This window comes from Arachis ipaensis, chromosome B03 (assembly GCF_000816755.2).
Source record: "Arachis ipaensis cultivar K30076 chromosome B03, Araip1.1, whole genome shotgun sequence".
NCBI classification, from domain to species: Eukaryota; Viridiplantae; Streptophyta; class Magnoliopsida; order Fabales; family Fabaceae; genus Arachis; species Arachis ipaensis.
Genome location: NC_029787.2, coordinates 69,627,510 through 69,645,812, shown reverse-complemented (window position 1 = coordinate 69,645,812; position 18,303 = coordinate 69,627,510).

Genomic DNA, 18,303 nt, shown 5'->3' with positions numbered 1-18,303 from the left:
CTGCATCAAAGTCTTGCAAATTTTCATGAGAATCTTCCATTCATAGCATTCAAGTAATATAACTAAAAACTAATGAAATATGCATAAAAATCATACTGTTTGGATGGTTCATTGCTTTGGTATTCATTTAACCATTCTTGGTTACTTTAAGCTCAAGAAAGTGCATAAAACAACTAAAACTAACAGAAAAATGCTAGTGAAACTCGCCTAAGATGCCTTGGCGTCAATATGCCTTGGAGGTTGTACACCCTCCTCAGCATCAATTTCAATCGCCTTGGAAGGAGGTTCTATGTCTTGACTTTCCCATGGAGATTCAGCATCTCCTAAGTCTTCAACCACTTCTTCCTCTGCAACTATTATGACTTCCTCTACTTGTTCCAATACAAAGCCATGTTCCTCATTGTCCACTGCAGTTTCTAGTGTCTCCTTCATGCTTTGCTCTTCTTTTGATTCTCTACATGTAGCCATGGGAGTTCTTTGAGTGCTCAGATATTGGGAAGCTATTATATTTACTAACTCGCCTAAGGCGGTCGCAAAATTTAGCACACTCTTATTCATCCTTTCTTGCCTTTGAAGAATAACACGAAGTCTGTCATCCATTGGAGGTTGGGGTGGATATGAGGATTCATTGGTTGGGAGAGAGGGGTTCATAATAGGAAGGTGGTTCATCTTGATAATGATATGGAGATGGTAAATATTGAGGTGGTGGTTCATGAGAGTAGTTGTGTTGGAATGGTGGTGGTTCTGTGTATGGTTCATTTGGCTCATAAGGTGGTTGGTATGGTGGATACGGGATAGGGTCATATGGAGGTGAATGGTGGAAAGGGGCTTGTGAATATGGTGGTTCAAAGTTGTGTTGAGGAGGTTCATAGGCATATGATGGGGGTCCATCATATCTATCATCTTGGTATGCCCCCTGGAATGGCTCTTGACTATAGTAATTTGGTGGATGTTGGTTGTCAGGGAAGGGTCCACCATAGCTATTGTCTTGGTATGCATCGTGGAATGGTCTTTGTCTGTGGTACTGTGGAAGGTGTTGTTGCCGGAAGGGTCGATCAGATCCTCGTGGCTCCTTCTATCTCTGATTGTTTTGACCTTGATGCATGTTCCTGTTATAATTTCCATTCCTTGCAACAACATTAGAACCAAACTCAAAGCGAGAGGGGTGAGAACTCATAATAGTAATTAAAAATTAAAAATGAAAATAAAAACAAATTGAAATTAAAAGGTTATATGAAATTTAAATTTTTGAATTTGAAAATTAAATTTTGAATTTTAAATTTTTAAATTTTGAAATTTGAAATTTGGAAATTTGAATTTTGAATTTTTGAAATTTGAAATTTGAAATTTGAAATTTGAAATTTGAAATTTAAATATTGAATTTTGAAATTTGATTTTTGAAATAAGATAAGATAAAATTTTGAAAAAGATATTATTTTTTGAAAAAGATTTGAATTTTGAAATTTAAATTTGAGTTTTGAAAATTGAAATTTGAAATTTTGAATTTTAAATTTTGAATTTTTGAATTTAATGAGGACATAGAAAAGTAATAAAATCACACTAAACTTAAAATTTTTAGATCAAAACGAAAAAAATAAATAAGAACAACTTGAAGGTCAAGATGAACACGAAGAACAACTTGAAGATCAAGATGAACACAGAACAAATTTTTTTGAAAAATTTTTAATAACTAAATAAAACCAATAACCTCTTAATTTACGAAAAAGCAAAAATAAAAACAAAAATGAAAACAAATAAACAAGCAAAAAGCAAATATTTACAATAACCAATAATAAGGCACACGTTTGCAATTCCCCGGCAACGGTGCCATTTTGATGTTGGGATTTTTGCCAGTAAAGAATTTTATAAAAATAGTCGCGTTGTAGATATAGTCTCTAAACCAACAGAAATCCTTTCGTACAAACGTTTTGGTTGTCACAAGTAACAAACCCCTTTAAAATTGATAACCGAAGTATTTAAACCTCGGGTCATCTTCTCAAGGAATTGCAGGGAGGTATGTTCTTATTATTGGTTATGAGTTTGTAAATTGGGGTTCTGGAGTTTGGGCAATGGGCACAGGTATATTTTCAAAGCAATAAAAATAAATAAATGACTATAAAATAAACTCTTGGCAAGGTATGAGAACTGGAAGTCCTATCCTGGTTATCCTTATCAATTGTAATGAGAATTGGATTTTTCTCCCACTTTGTTAACCTCTAACTATGAAGGTAAGTTAAGTGGATGAATTAATTTTTATTCCTCAGGTCCTAGTCTTTCTTTGGGAAAGGCTAGAGTTATTGGAACTTGAATTAAGGAAATGAAGAAATCCAATTTTCAATCAACAATGAGTTTGATAACTCAAGTGTCTCCAATGACTCAACCAAAGCCAAAAGGGAAAAAAGTCAACTTGAATGAAAATAATTTGGATAAACAAAGAGCATTAATAAATTAAAGAGAACAATCATAATTCTGAAATACCTCAAATTATATTAAATGAAGATATCAATTCTAACATGGAAAAGTTCATAAATTAAATTAGAAAAATATATAAAAAGAACATTGAACCTGGGATTGAGAGTCACTCCTAAAACTAAGAAAAATCCTAAATCCTAATCCTAAGAGAGAGGAGAGAATCTCTCTCTCTAAAAACTACATCTAAATCCTAAAATTGTGAATTAGAAAGCTTCTCTTTGAATGGATACAATTCCTCTACTTTATAGCCTCTAATCTATATTTTCTGGGCTGAGAACTGGGTCAGAAACAGCTCAGAATTCGTTGGTTGCGAATTCAAACACGCTAATTTTCGTCACTGCAATGCGGCTGCATGGAGCACGCGGTCGCGTCACCTAGCGTCAGAGCAACTATGGCATGTTATATATCAAATCGAAGCCCCAGACGTTAGCTTTCCAACGCAACTAGAACCGCGTCATTTAGACCTCTGTAACTAAAGTTATAGCCATTTGAGTGCAAAGAGGTCAGGCTGGACAGCTTAGCAATTTCTCCAACTTCTTGTATTCCTTCCACTTTTGCATGCTTCCTTTCCATCCTCTGAGCCATTCCTACCCTGTAATCTCTAAAATCACTTAACACACATATTAAGGCATCTAATGGTAATAAGAGAGGATTAATAATAAGCAAATATAAGATCAAAGAAGCACGTTTTCAATCATAGCACATAATTAGGAAGGCAAATGTAAAACCATGCAAATAGTATGAATAAGTGGGTAAAAAGTTGATAAAATCCATTCAATTGAGCACAAGATAAACCATAAAATAGTGGTTTATCAGAGATGTTGCCCTTCGGAATCATAATTGGGAACCCCCGAGATATGGTGCTTGGAACATCGTCCAAGATTTTGTGCCTGCACACTCTAGTGATCCGAAGGGATGCGAGCGGGATACTCTTGCCACGGACCTCACATCTCAACATAAGCGGGACGAACCACCGCCCTTACGCTGCTACCGCTACCTCGACAGGCGGGATCCAACCAAACCGTCCCTGGCAGGCGCATAGCGTCTCAACAATCTCAATTTAAAAATGTTACATCAGTGGTTTTTAAAAAATTCATTATTTTATTATATCAATGCTTCATCACTGCAACTCCAAGTCCTTGACTCATCTCAACCACTGTCAATTCATAATTCCCATTACGAACTCATTAGTTCATCAGTTTCTCAATTCATATATTATTCTTCTTTCTCTCTCCACCAAACCCATACTCAGTACACCAGAAACCTAAGCCTCTGTTCTCTAACTTTTCTAGGTAATACCAAATAATTCCACCCAAGCCAAAAGTCTTAAATAGGTGTCATAGAAGTTTACAAGCTTGTTGGAAAGGTGAAACAGTTAAAAACAAGAGTTTAGTTGAAAAACAGGGCATATGCGTACACACAGGGATGTGTGTGCGCATGCCCAGGAGGATTTTCAAAATGTGTGCGTATGCATAGAGGTGTGCATATGCACAAGTGTAAAATTTTCCAATTCTGTTCGCTTGCACAAGGCGTGCGAACGCCCTCAACAGAATGCACCTTCCAACGTGTGCGTGCGCACAGGGCTGTGCGTGCGCATAGCTTGCAGAACTTCGTTGGTTATGTGCGTGCACAGAGCGTGCTAGTGCTCCCATCAGTAGCCATGTCCCCGTGTGTGCGTGCGCACAAGTCCAAAAATTCATGGGGTGTGCGTGCACACAAGGCTGTGCGTGCACACACAAACCAGAAATCACCAATTCTGCAGCATGCACAGAATTCAGATTTTAACACCAAACTTTGAATGATCATATCTTTCTTTACAAAATTTATATTTCCACAAAATTTAAACCATTTAAAACCTTGTTAAATTATCTTTTATTTGATATAAAATGCATCAAATTTCAATAACCGTAGCTCAAGATATGATCCGTCAAAATTAGTCCAAAACTCATTTTTACTAAAAAGTCACAAGTTCTCAACTTTCCAAAATTCTCAACCAAAATCAAACCAAAACCAAAACCATACCAAACTCCAATTTACCTCATAACTCACCCTTTGTGTCAAAATTCACTATTCATACCAAATTTTCATTCACACTTCATTATTCTCATCCTCAAATATCAAATATATACACTATAATTATTCCTCCACCAACACATTCATCAATCGTCATTCTATTACTATCAATCTTTATCATCAACCTCATTCATACTCCATATCAATAATCAACAATATTACTCATCCAAATTCATCTTACATCATACATCAACAATATTATTTAACAGTATTAACAACATCAATTCATCATACATCATCAACCAATAAAAATCAACAACCATATCAATTCAAACCTATCTTATGGGTCACTAGCCTAAGTGTCAAGAAATTTTATATATTACATAGAGAAAATCGAAACCATACCTTAGCCGATGCCCAATATGCACTAAATCACCAAGTTGACCTCAACCAAGCTTCCACAAGTTCTCAAACTCAATCAAGCCATCATTTCAACTCCAAGCTCCAAGTAAATGCCAATAATCACAACTTCAAACTATATATACACATAATTTTATAACCAATCAACCTAGGATTCAACTTAATCACAATTTCACAAGGTTTCAAGATACTCTTACCTTACCCAATAGTTTTGGAAGCAAAGCCCAATAGTAATCAAGTGCTAGAGTGTACCTAAACACCCAAAACACAAGATTTCACTCAAAATCAAAACCCCAAAATTTGAATTTTACAAGGGTACGAAACTGGGAAGGGAATTTCAAGTTCTTACCTACACAAGTGGGATAGAACTAACGGGCTCGGCGAGAGCTTCATGTAGCCGCTGACGGTATGCGAATCGGAGCACCGTAGCTCGAGATATGGCCACCAGAAGAGATGAGTGAATAGTATTTTAGCTCTCTTCTCCCTCTCCTCTCAATGCAGCTGGAAGTTTGGTGTTTAATGAGGTTATGGGCTTGTTAGGGTTCATGTGAGTGTATTTATATGATGGGCTTGGGCCCAACTTGGGCCTGGTCTAACCCGTTAGCGTTTTTGGCCCGTTTTGCCCAATTTCATATCAAACCTTTAAATTTAGTGCCTGGTTTCCAACTTTAATTTATTTCCTAAGTTTTCTACTGGTTTCACTGCGCTCGCACAGTACCGGACAAATCTAAGCCAGTACTGTCGGTTAAATTACCGGTACGCGTTTTTATGCAATTTTTCCCAGAAATTATATTTTCCAACTCAGAAAAATCTACTGAGTCTAAATATCATATTAAAATTTTCTAATTAATATTCTAAAATTTTGAACCTAATTCGGGCAATTAAATTATTATTATTTTATATTAANCACGCCGTCGCGTCGCCTTGGCCGTCGTTGAGGAGCAGAGACGTGAGCAGGGGAGAAGCCACCGTAGCCACGTCATCGTCGCACACTAGAGGAGGAGGAGAGCGACGGGGAGAAGAGGAAGGCATCGCCGCCGTTCGCGCTGTCACATCCAGCCCCCGTCGTCGCCGTTCATGCTTGCTCTGCCGCCGTGAAGTGCGTTGCCATCAGGAGCCAGAATGTGAAAGAGAAGAGTTGCCGCGTTCTTCCGTCGTTGGAGGACCCGTCGCCGCCAGATCCGCCATTGCTTGAGCCTCTAGCCGCTGGGCAAGCCCCTGTTGCCGGTGAACGAAACTGTTGTTGCCAATAGCCACTACTGGTAAGGGTTTTAAGTTGGTTTTCATTTTCTTTGAGTTTTCAGGAGCTTTATCATCACTGCATGTTTCTTATAGTCATCATCGCCGGAGTTCTGGTGGCCGCTACCGCTCGAGGTGGTTGCCGGGGCTGCCGCTAAACCGGTTCAGTAACCGCCGCTGTTTTATTTTCTTAGTTTGGTAAGTATTTATATTTCGGAAACCTCTGCATTAGTATTCTATCATGTTTGGTTATAAACTCTGAGGTTCTAGTAATGTAGGGTCGTGTTCTGAGCGTTGCATGTCGCTTTTAAGTTGCTGTGAGTGTTGTGAAAGCGATTAAGGACTGAGTTTGTGGTTGCTTTTGGTTTCAGGTTGAGAGAAAAGGTCTCGTCGACGCATTTTGGGTTATGGTTTCAACTTGTCGAGATAGGGGCTATTTATAAAAGCCTAATTCATTTTAAATTGGAATTGTTATAAATAGATATGACGTGTGAAATGTATTTCTGGTGATTATGTAAGTCTTATGCATTGTCTGATTTATCTTGGATGAATATGGTTGTTTGCTTGATTGAAATAATGTCTAATTTTATTAATATTGAGATTTCTGATTGGGTTGATTTAAAATGATCTTTATATTTAAAGGTCTGGATTTGGTTTTATTGGAAACTAATTTGGTCTTGAACCCGTTGAGAAGGGTTGATGATTGGTTTGGTTGGGACCCGGAAAGGGTGGCAAAGTTCAAGTTTTAGGGGAGATTGTGCCGAAATTTCTATAAAATCCGAAACTTTATTTGAAACGATATTTTAAAAAGAATGAATTATGCCTTGAATTAGATTACTGATAAATGAATTAGGTTTGAACTCTTTTATTAAGAAAATTATTATATTTTGAATGTAAACTATTTTAGAAAAGAATTATGTTTTAAAGTCGATTTAAAGATGAAAATAATTATGTTTTGGAATTTGATTAAGTTAGCAAATTTGGAGGAGTTTTAATGGATTTAAAAGAAACTTGGATTTTGATTAACTAATTTCACTTCACGACATTTTAGGAAAAGTTTGAAGTATTCTCTAAAACTTTGATTTAGTAAAACTGAAACAATTTCCGAGCCTTTGGAAACAAATTTAAGAATGAAATTGAAATTGATTTTTGGTTTAAATGATTTGGTTTTGGTTTAAGTAAGTTGGTTTTCAAAATTGGTTCGGAATATTTGGATACAAGACTTGGTTTTGGTTTAAATTCTATTTTATTTATTCAAATCAAGAAGTTAAGGTTTCAGAGGTTTTCAATGAATTTAAGGAAATGAGTTAAGTTATTCTCCCCTGAAGTCTTGAGACTCCGTTGAGGAATTTTATGACCAAATCCTGATTTAGAAATGAATGATTTTGAGTCTTTCAAAAGAGATTTTGAATTTGGCATGGTTTTGAAATTGTTTCGAAGTTTTGGAAAGATGTGGAAAGTGGCTCTGTTTTGAAAAGTGATTCTTAGAAATATGTGAATTGAATACGTTTGTTATTTAAAAGTAAATGTGCCAAGAATGATTTTGAAATAAGATATTGAGCCTGATTGATTGTGGATATCATCAAGATTGATGAGTTATTGTTTGGTAGGCATAAGGGCCGGGTTCGTGATGTTGGGCCAGATTACACCGTCGATCTAGGTTTTCATAAATTAGAATCTTATCGATGAAAGTATAATCTAGACCAACAATTAATCCCCAAATCAAATGTTTGATCCAAAGGATATGTCACAATTCAAAACCAATTCAGTTCCGGGAGTTTCAATTCCTGGGTCGTCTTCCAAGGACACTTGAGACCAATGAGTGTGCAATCTTGGTTGTGAGGATCATGGGGTTTTCAATAAAGGGATGAACATATAAAGCAGTGAAAGAACATGCAAAATTGTAATAAATGGACTAATAAAGGAATTAATGAAGTAACTATGCAATATAGACAAGTAAAGTATAAAAAGAGCTAATGTAAATGTGTATAAAGAAATTGAAGTAAAAAAAGCATCTTGGCTTGGAGTGAGCTAAGGGTCCTTTCCTTGTTGGAACCACAACTATGCCAAATAGAATGGATCAATCTCACTTGATTAACTCTCATATCAGAAAGTAAGTTAAATGAGCATAAGTGTTCTTAGCCCACAAATCCTAAATTGCTTGCTAATTAACTTAGCAACAACATAGCATTAGTGGGAACAAGAACAATTAACAATCCAAAATTGACACTAAATATTGGACATTCCAACTCTAGGAAGCCAATGGCTCACTTTCCCCAAGCCAACAGATAGAAAACTAGCCCAAAATCATGCTTGGCATTTTCTCAAACACTTGGTGGGCAAAAAGCTTAAACATGAGAAAAATGAGAAAAGGCTTGAAACCAAAAGCAACAAATAATCTCAATCAACAATAAAAACTCAAGAAAGCATGTAACAATCATCAAACATCAAATTCATTAAAAAGAAATAGAAATTGCGAGAGAAGTGAAATTGAACTATAACTTGAAATATAAGAAAGTGTAAGAACAATGTAACTATAAAGAGTAATGATAAAGAGATACTTACAATGGGAATTAGAAAAATCCAAGATCAAAATTGAAATGGCACTTGAATGTAAAAACCCTAGTATAAACCCTAGTAGAGAAGATGATGAAAAACTTAAAAAAAAACTACACTAAAAACTATCTACCACTACTCCTAAGCTACTCTAATGCTATGATATACTATTGTCTTCATTCTCCCTTCCTTATGAGCTAAATGGCTTCGGAAGTGGGCCTCAAATCCACCAAAATTGCGAGTCATATGCTATTTTAATGAAGGCATGTGTGTCCACCTGTGCGGATCCACAGACGTGTGCGTTCGCACACTCTGCGAAAAATCTTGACCCCTGCGTACGCACAGGAGGTTGTACGCATGTAAACTAAGCGATGCCTGAATGGACGCGCAACGCAGCTCACGCGCTGGCGTGGCTCTGATCCGATGGCTGTGCGTCCACACGCAGGACTGTGTGCACGCACACTAGGCTGAGCTCTTCTCCTTTGATTCTTCATGCTTCCTCCACTTTGAATGCTCTTCTTCCATTTTCTCCAAGCCATTACTGCCTTATACCTCTGAAATCACTAACAAATAACATCAAGGCATCGAATGGAAGGAAAATGGAATAAAACTAATCAAATTAGGCACAAAAGAGCATATTTTCATAATCAAGCACAAATTAGGAAGAATGTTCAAATGCATGCTATTTAGCAGAATAAGTGCAAGCTTATATGATAAAATTCATTCAATTTCAACCAAAAATCATCATCAAATATGGATTCATCAATTTTCCCACACTTAAACATTAGCATGTCCTTATGCTAAACATATTCAAAGGAGATAGATGAAAGGAAAACGAATTATTCTAAGTACTACCTAAATGCATGTAACTATCCTAAAGGTTACTACCAATATGTACTATGCAAAGAGTTGGTAAAACAAACCATGAAATTCCAATCCATCACAAGAAGGTTTTGGGGCAAATGCAAAGAGTTTATGCACTAAAATCAATATCCAAAGGATTGAATTGAACTTTTCAAGACTAATCAACACACAACTTGCAAGAATATACAACATGAAATGCAAGAACATAGAATTGATTGATCGAACCCCTCACCGGATGTGTATTCACTCAATTCGCTCTGTGTTTAGGGTTTTAACCACTCAATTCTCCTTTTATCATGCTTTTTAAAGATTTGATCTTCATTTAACAATCAACTAGCATTTGATGCATGAAAGACAAATATCATGAGGTCTTTTGAGGGTTGTAATGGGGCCAGGATTTGGTAGGATAAATATGGTTAAGTGGACTTAAAGAATTAGTTCTTTGATTAGCTTAAGTGTCCACCTAATCTTATATCTCCTATATACTCATAACAATGCAACCTAGCTACCCAAGTTTTCCTCCTATCTCACCTTACTCATGCATCTCCTTTTCAAAATATGAACATATGCATCTTTTATTTAAACTTTTTATTTCACTTTCTATTATGCACAATTTTTTTTTGAAATTGTTATTTCTTGGCTTTGTTAGCATAAGAGATGTATATGACCTAAAATAAAGAACACATGAGCATTTTTCAATTGCCAATTTTCACAATAAGTTTGATGCCTCTATCACCAATGCTTCCCAACAATTCTCCCCCACACTTAAAATATACACACTTATCCACCTAAGCTAATCAAAGAGTAATTCAAGGACATCAATGGTTTTTTGCTTAAGGGGTAATAATGTGCTAAAATCATAACAAAAGGGAATTACAGGCTCGACAGGGGTTCACAATGGTGAGTACAAGGTTGGCCATATAGGTTAGTGAGTTTAACATCAAAGATGGCCTCAATCATGCTAAATGCATCCAAACAATAAATACAGGATATAAAGAATTATGCAAATCAATTATCACAATAAAAAAGGAGTAAAATCACACCAGAACAAACATTATGGTTGAAAAATGCAACCATCTGTCAAGGCTCAAATCTTACAAGGTATGTTATTCTAGCTCTTTCCTATGTTCCACAAACAGAAAACTTCAAGCAAGTTAGAAAACACAAAATTTTTCAATTCAACGGATGGTATACCCTAAGAAATATTTCATGGAAATTCCATGGTGTTTCACCAAACTTATTCATTCTAGTATGCAACATGCAAGCATTAACTACCATATAACTATGAACTATAAAGAGATATATACAAACACAACTAAGAGTACTGCAAAGTGTTTTGAGAAAAGAAATTTTTTACCCCCACGAAGTTGATCCTCCCCCACACTTAGTTCTTGCACGGTCCTCTGTGCTTGCTTAGGATCCGGGAGAATGAGAACTTCGGGGCCACCTTCAGCTGGTGGTATCAGGAACGGGTGGGTCACCTTCATCATACTCCTCCCCAACTAGCTCGGATGAAGCCTCAGGAGCTAGGCCGGGGTCTCACTTTGCCGCTATCCACTCAAAATGCTTCTGCTCTAATTGCTCCATGTGGTGGATATCGTGCAAGATGTTTCGGAATAAATCTGGAAGTGACCAGAGAACCGGTAAAGGAGTCGATGAGCTTGGTAGACTTGATGGTGGTGCTACTGGTGCCTTCCTCTTCGAGGGTGTCTTTTCGATGATCCATCTAATTCTCCCCTCGGAATGAACTTGTTGCCTCTTGGAAACTCGAACATGATATCCATTGGTTGCCTCTCTACCCCGCTACGGTTGCTAAGCGCATTACCATCGACGAAAATAGAATGTTGATATTCTTCAACTCAACCAATTTCCAAATCGATTTGCACAACAAAGGAATAATGGCTATATGCTTTCCTTCCATAATAGCCCATAGTAGCTGATGAGCGGATAATTTATACGCTTTTTGGCATTGTTTTTAGTATGTTTTTAGTATATTTTAATTAGTTTTTATTATATTTTTATTAGTTTTTAAATAAAAATCACTCTTCTGGACTTTACTATGAGTTTTGTATTTTTCTGTGATTTCAGGTATTTTCTGGCTAAAATTGAGGGACCTGAGCAAAAATCTGATTCAGAGGCTGAAAAAGGACTGCAGATGTTGTTGGATTCTGACCTCCCTGCACTCGAAGTGGATTTTCTGGAGCTACAGAAGCCCAATTAGCGCGCTCTTAATTGAGTTGGAAAGTAGACATTTTGGGCTTTCCAGCAATATATAATAGTCCATACTTTGCTCGAGATTTGATGGCCCAAACAGGCATTCCAAGTCAGCTCAAGAATTCTGGCGTTTAACGCCAGAACTGGCATAAAAACTGGAGTTAAACGCCCAAAATGGCACAAAAGTTGGCGTTTAACTCCAAGAAAAGTCTCTACATATGAAAGCTTCAATGTTCAGCCCAAGCACACACCAAGTGGGCCCCGAAAGTAGATTTTTACATTAAACACCCTAGCTTACTCATTTTCTGTAACCCTAGGTCACCAGTTTACTATAAAAACTACTTTTAGTGATTCATCTTGTACCTCATGACACTTTACACGTTTCTTGTTGTGTTCTCCATGGCATGAGTCTCTAAACCCCATTGTTAGGGGTGAGGAGCTCTGCTGTTCTTCATGAATTAATGCAATTACTACTATTTTCCATTCTATCACGCTTACTTCTATTCTAAGATATTCATTCGCACCTCAACCTGATGAATGTGATGATCCGTGACACTCATCATCATTATTACCTATGAACGCATGTCTGACAACCACCTCCATTCTACCTTAGATTGAATGCATATCTCTTAGCCTCATGATTCAGATCAGAGTCTTCGTCGTATAAGCTAGAATTATTGGTGGCCATTCCCGAGATTCGGAACGTCTAAACCTTGTCTGTGGTATTCTGAGTAGGATCTGGGAAGGGATAGCTGTGACGAGCTTCAAACTCACGATTGTTGGGCGTGTGACAGACGCAAAAGGATCAATGGATCCTAGTCCAGCATGATCGAGAACCGACAGATGATTAGTCGTGCGGTGACAGCGCATTTGGAACGTTTTCACTGAGAGGACGGGAAGTAGCCATTGACAACGGTGATGCCCAACATAAAGCTTGCCATGGAAAGAGCCTTGTGTCCATGAAGAAGAAGATAGTAGGAAAGCATAGATTCAGAAGACAAAGCATCTCCAAAGCCTCAACCTGTTCTTCATTACTGCATAACAAGTATTTATTTCATGTTCTTTTACTTTTTACAATTAAATCTGAAAATTACTGATATCCTGACTAAGAGTTACAAGATAACCATAGCTTGCTTCAAGCCGACAATCTCCGTGGGATCGACCCTTATTCACGTAAGGTATTACTTGGATGACCCAGTGCACTTGCTGGTTAGTTGTGCAGAATTACAAAAGTGTGATTGTGATTTCGTGCACCAGTAGAAAAGAAATTCTAAATCTCACATGGGTAGTATGGATGCTCGGGATGATATAGTCTGCCACAATCTGATGCCATATACGAGCTTCAGCATTCAAATCAGAGTATGCAATACTAGTGGGAACATAATTTCTCCCTTTGCTATACTTCCAAGATGCACCAGGATGGCCTATTCTCTCAAGAATGGGAGTCAAAGATATTCTTCCTTTGAAGACATCCACTTTTATATTGAAATAGTCATCATTCTCAAGTGGAATGTGGGGGATGTTCAAAATAGCTTCTAGAGCTTGATTGGATGTATCCAACATCCTTCCCCGGAGGAATGCTGACTTCGGTTCCAAGCTTGGTAGTTTGCATAGAATTCCCGCAGTATAGTCTTATTTACTTCAATGGGTTCTCGCTCGAGAAACTCCCAATGAAGCGAGGCAATCCTTTGGTGAATAGGCGCCTTGCATTGGCTTGGAACTTTCAATGGCCGCTCCCAATGAATAGTGCGCTTCTCAATAGCCTCGTATTGCGAGTCGGCTCTTCGGTTAACCAAGGTATTCGGTTTATCACCTTGGCGATCCCACCAAACATCAGGGAAGCGAGTGGTAGTTTGCCTAACCGGTGAAGTAATCAGTGCCTTACCCTTCTTACGCATCCTGAAAATAAAACAAAGATTTTCGAGATTATAGGGCAACAATAATATAAAAATTACTGAGGAAGCACTAACAAGGTTAAAAGAACATCTTAAAATAGTGTGATTTACGAAAACATGGTGTCTATATTACAATGCTGCGCGCGGTTGGAACACACACACCAGCCGGATACCACGGCAACCCCATTGTTTAACAGTCAAAGCTCACTACTTCTCAAATAAATGCTTAAGTTGCAAGGCTAAAGCATGGACATAAAAGCAACTTCAAGCTCGCACCAATTGATTCATTAACACGCTTTGAATGTAATGGTCATTGAGGTTGTTGGCAAGAAATTTCATTAGCAAAAGGGTGTACAACAACAATAACCATTCACTCAAAGTGAAGTGTCAATTGTGCATCCTCAAGAAGTGGTAACCACATGTGGAACGTTTTAAGTTAAGGCCAAAAGATGTTTGATCAAGACATCATCTAAAGTTGAACAATTGTAAAGTGATTTCCAAATTAAAAATCCGAGATGAACAATGACAATTGAGTTTCATACAACACAATGTATTTGTAGGCAAAATTGCACATCAACAAACAAGGAAATACATTGGTGAATTCATTTAACTACCATCAAAAGTCATAAATTAAGTTGCACAATTCATACAATATGCCTAACAAGAGATAAATTGAACACATATGATGGCCAAGTCATATGAATCAATCAAAATGTTCATTGAGGTAATTCATCAAACATGTTGTATGTAATGTGCAAGCTTAACAAAATTGATTCTTAATCTCAATCATAATCAACCCATAATCAAATATCAGCACTTGCAATACAAAGAGACGAAGAAAAGTAATAAAATTAATCTAAGCAACAAGAAAAGAAAATCAAAATAATTGCAAAAATTAACAACAAAAGAGGAAAAAGGGAAAAATATGAACCTAAAAATTGAAGGTGCAAACAAGCAAGAATGGGGAAGGAAACAATGGCACTCTTTATAGCCACTGCGACTTATGGCGGTTGGGTTCAACGGAAAAACACCGGAGAGAAAAAGCTCACCGGTGGTGAAGAAAAGGAAAGAGAAAGGAAAGAAAGAAAGAAAAGAAAAAGGAAGAGAAAAGAGAAGTAAGAGAGAGAAGTTATGAGAGAGAGAGAGATGGGGGCGGCTTAACGGCGGCGGTGGCCGGCGGTAGGGTCGCCTGGAAGGGACTGAGTGATGGAGGGGAGCAGCAGCTGTGAGGAAGAGAAGAAAAAGAAAACTGCTGCTCAATAGGGCAGGTTGCCCTGATAATGCCCAAAACGAGTCGCGTGCGGGCGCACAGAGGCCTGTGCGAACGCACAGAAAGCAAAGATTAAGAGGGATGCGAACACACACAGCATGCGATCGCCGCAACTAGAAGAGGTGTATAAGCGTGTGCGGACGCACAGCAGGGAGCGCACGCACAGGGGTCACAAGATAGAGGGGTGTGTGCGTACGCATAAGCTGGTGTGTACGTACAGAACGAGAAAATGGGGGAGGGATGCAGGTGCACAGAGCGTGTGGTTGCAACAATGCGTGTGGGCGCACAAAAGCGTGCGCTCTGATGAGCGAATAATTTATACGATTTTTGGCATTATTTTTACATAATTTTTAATATGTTTTAGTTATTTTTTATTATATTTTTATTAGTTTTTATGCAAAAATCACATTTTCTGGACTTTACTATGAGTTTGTGTATTTTTCTATAATTCCAGGTATTTTCTGGCTGAAATTGAGGGACCTGAGCAAAAGTCTGATTCAGACATTGAGAAAGGACTGCAGATGTTGTTGGATTCTGACCTACCTGCACTCGAAGTGGATTTTATGGAGCTACAGAAGCCCAATTTGCACGATCTCAATTTCGTTGGAAAGTAGACATCTTGGGCTTTCCATAAATGTATAATAGTCCATACTTTACCCGAGATTTGATGGCCCAAACTGGCATTTAAACGCCAGCCAGAGACCCTTTTCTGGCGTAAAATGCCAGAACTGGCACCAGAACTGGAGTTAAACGCCTAAACTGGCATCCAAGCTGGCGTTTAACTCTAGAAAAGGAATATGCATATATAAAGCTCAATGCTCAGTCCAAGCACACACCAAGTAGGCCCCGAAAGTAGATTTCTGCACTATTTGCACTTAGTTACTTATTTTCTGTAATTCTTAATAACTAGTTTAGTATAAATAGCACTTTTTACTATTGTATTAAGGAAGCTTATGCCATTTTTCACATTTGGAGGCTGGCCACACGGCTATGCCTAGACCTTTTTCTCTTATGTATTTTCCAACGGTGGAGTTTCTACACCTCATAGATTAAGGTGCGGAGCTTTGCTGTTCTTCATGATTTAATGCAAGTACTATTCTTTCTCTTTCAATTCACGCTTACTTCTTCTGCAAAATATACTCTCGTACTTAATTTAGTTAATTCAGAATGAAGGGGTGACCCGTGACAACCACCCACTATCTTCGTTACTCGCATAGCCAAGATCCGCGTGCCTGATAACCACAAGCGGTCTAAATGATGTTCAACGCAATCATTGGACGACAGCCGGAGTATAATCTCTTGGGTCTCTGATCCATGGATTTGACTTGCCTCTCCTGACAATAGAGCATTCAAATCCGTGAGATTAGAACCTTCGTGGTAGACGCTAGAACCAATTGGCAGCATTCCTGAGATCCGGAAAGTCTAAACCTTGTCTGTGGTATTCCGAGTAGGATCTAGGACGGGATGACTGTGACGAGCTTCAAACTCACAAATGTTGGGCACAGTAACAGTGTGCAAAAGAATAGAAAGATCCAATTCCGACACAAGTGAGAACCGACAGATGATTAGCCGTGCGGTAGCTGTGCTTGGTATTTTTCATCCGAGACGAGAGATCTGACAGTTGATTAGCCATACAGAAACTGTGCTTGGACCATTTTCACTGAGAGGACGGATGGTAGCCATTGACAACAGTGATCCACCAACATACAGCTTGCCATGGAAGGGAGCACGCATGATTGGATGAAGACAATAGGAAAGCAGAGGTTTGAAGCAACAAAGCATCTCCAAACGCTTATCTGAAATTCCCACCAATGAATTACATAAGTATCTTTATTACGTTTAATTTACGCTTTATTTATCTTTCAATTATCAAAACTCATAACCAATTAAATCCGTCTGACTAAGATTTACAAGATGACCATAGCTTGCTTCAAGCCGGCAATCTCCGTGGGATCGACCCTTACTCGCGTAAGGTTTTATTACTTGGACGACCCAGTGCACCTGTTGGTTAGTTGTACCGGAGTTTTGAAAAGTGTGATCACAATTTTGTGCACCAAGTTTTTGGCGCCGTTGCCGGGATCGTTCGAGTTTGAACAACTGACGGTTCATCTTGTTGCTTAGATTGGGTAACTTTATTTTATGTTTAAGCTTTTTATTTTTATTTTCGAAAAAAAATACAAAAAAAAATTTAATAAAATCATAAAACCAAAAAAATTTTGTGTTTCTTGTTTGAGTCTAGTGTCAAATTTTATGTTTGGTGTCAACTGCATGTTTTTAATTTTTCTTAGATTTTCGAAAATTCATGCATTGTATTCTTCTTTGATCTTCAAGTTGTTCTTGATGATTTTTCTTGTTTGATCTTTAATTTTTTTTGTTTTGTGTCTTTTCTTGTTTTTCTTGTGCATTTTTGAATTGTTAGTATCCCTAGTACAAAAGTTCTTAAGTTTGGTGTCTTGCATGTCTTTCTTTTCTTAAAAATTTTCAAAAATATGTTCTTGATGTTCATCATAATCTTCAAAGTGTTCTTGGTGTTCATCTTGACATTCAAAGTGTTCTTGCATGCATTATTTGTTTTGATCTTAAATTGTTATGTTTTGTTTCATTTTGTTATTTTTCTCTCTCCTCATTAAAAATTCAAAAGTAAAAAAAATATCTTTTCCTTATTCTTCTCATAATTTTTGAAATTTTGAGTTTGGTCAAAAATTTTTAAAATTTAGTTGTTTCTTGTTAGTCAAGTCAAAATTTCAATTTAAAAACTTTATCTTTTCAAATCTTTTTCAAAATCAATACTTTTTCATTTTTTTTATGATTTTCGAATTTCATTCTTAAAATTTTTCAAAATATTTTTCATTTTTTCTTTTAATTTTTTCGAAAATTTTAAAACTAATTTGTCAAAATCTTTTTCTTAATTCTATTTCATATTTTCGAAAATCCTTGCTAACAATTACTGTTTTGATTCAAAAATTTCAAGTTTGTTACTTTCCTGTTAAGAAAGGTTCAATCTTTAAATTCTAGAATCATATATTTTAGTTTCTTGTTAGTCAAGTCATCAACTTTAATTTAAAAAAATCAAATCTTTTTAATTTCTCTTATTCTCAACTCTTTGTCAACTAACTACTTGACTTGTTTGTTCTAATTTTAAAAAGTCTACTATTTTTTATCTTTTTCAAAACCACCTAACCACTTTTCCACTTATAATTTTCAAAAATCACTAACCACTTTTTCAAAATTCTTTTTAATTAACTAATTGGACTTGTAGAGGATGTCTTAGTGAAGGTTGAAGGCTTTTACATCCCTGCTGACTTCATAATCCTAGATACTGGGAAGGATGAGGATGAATCCATCATCCTTGGAAGACCC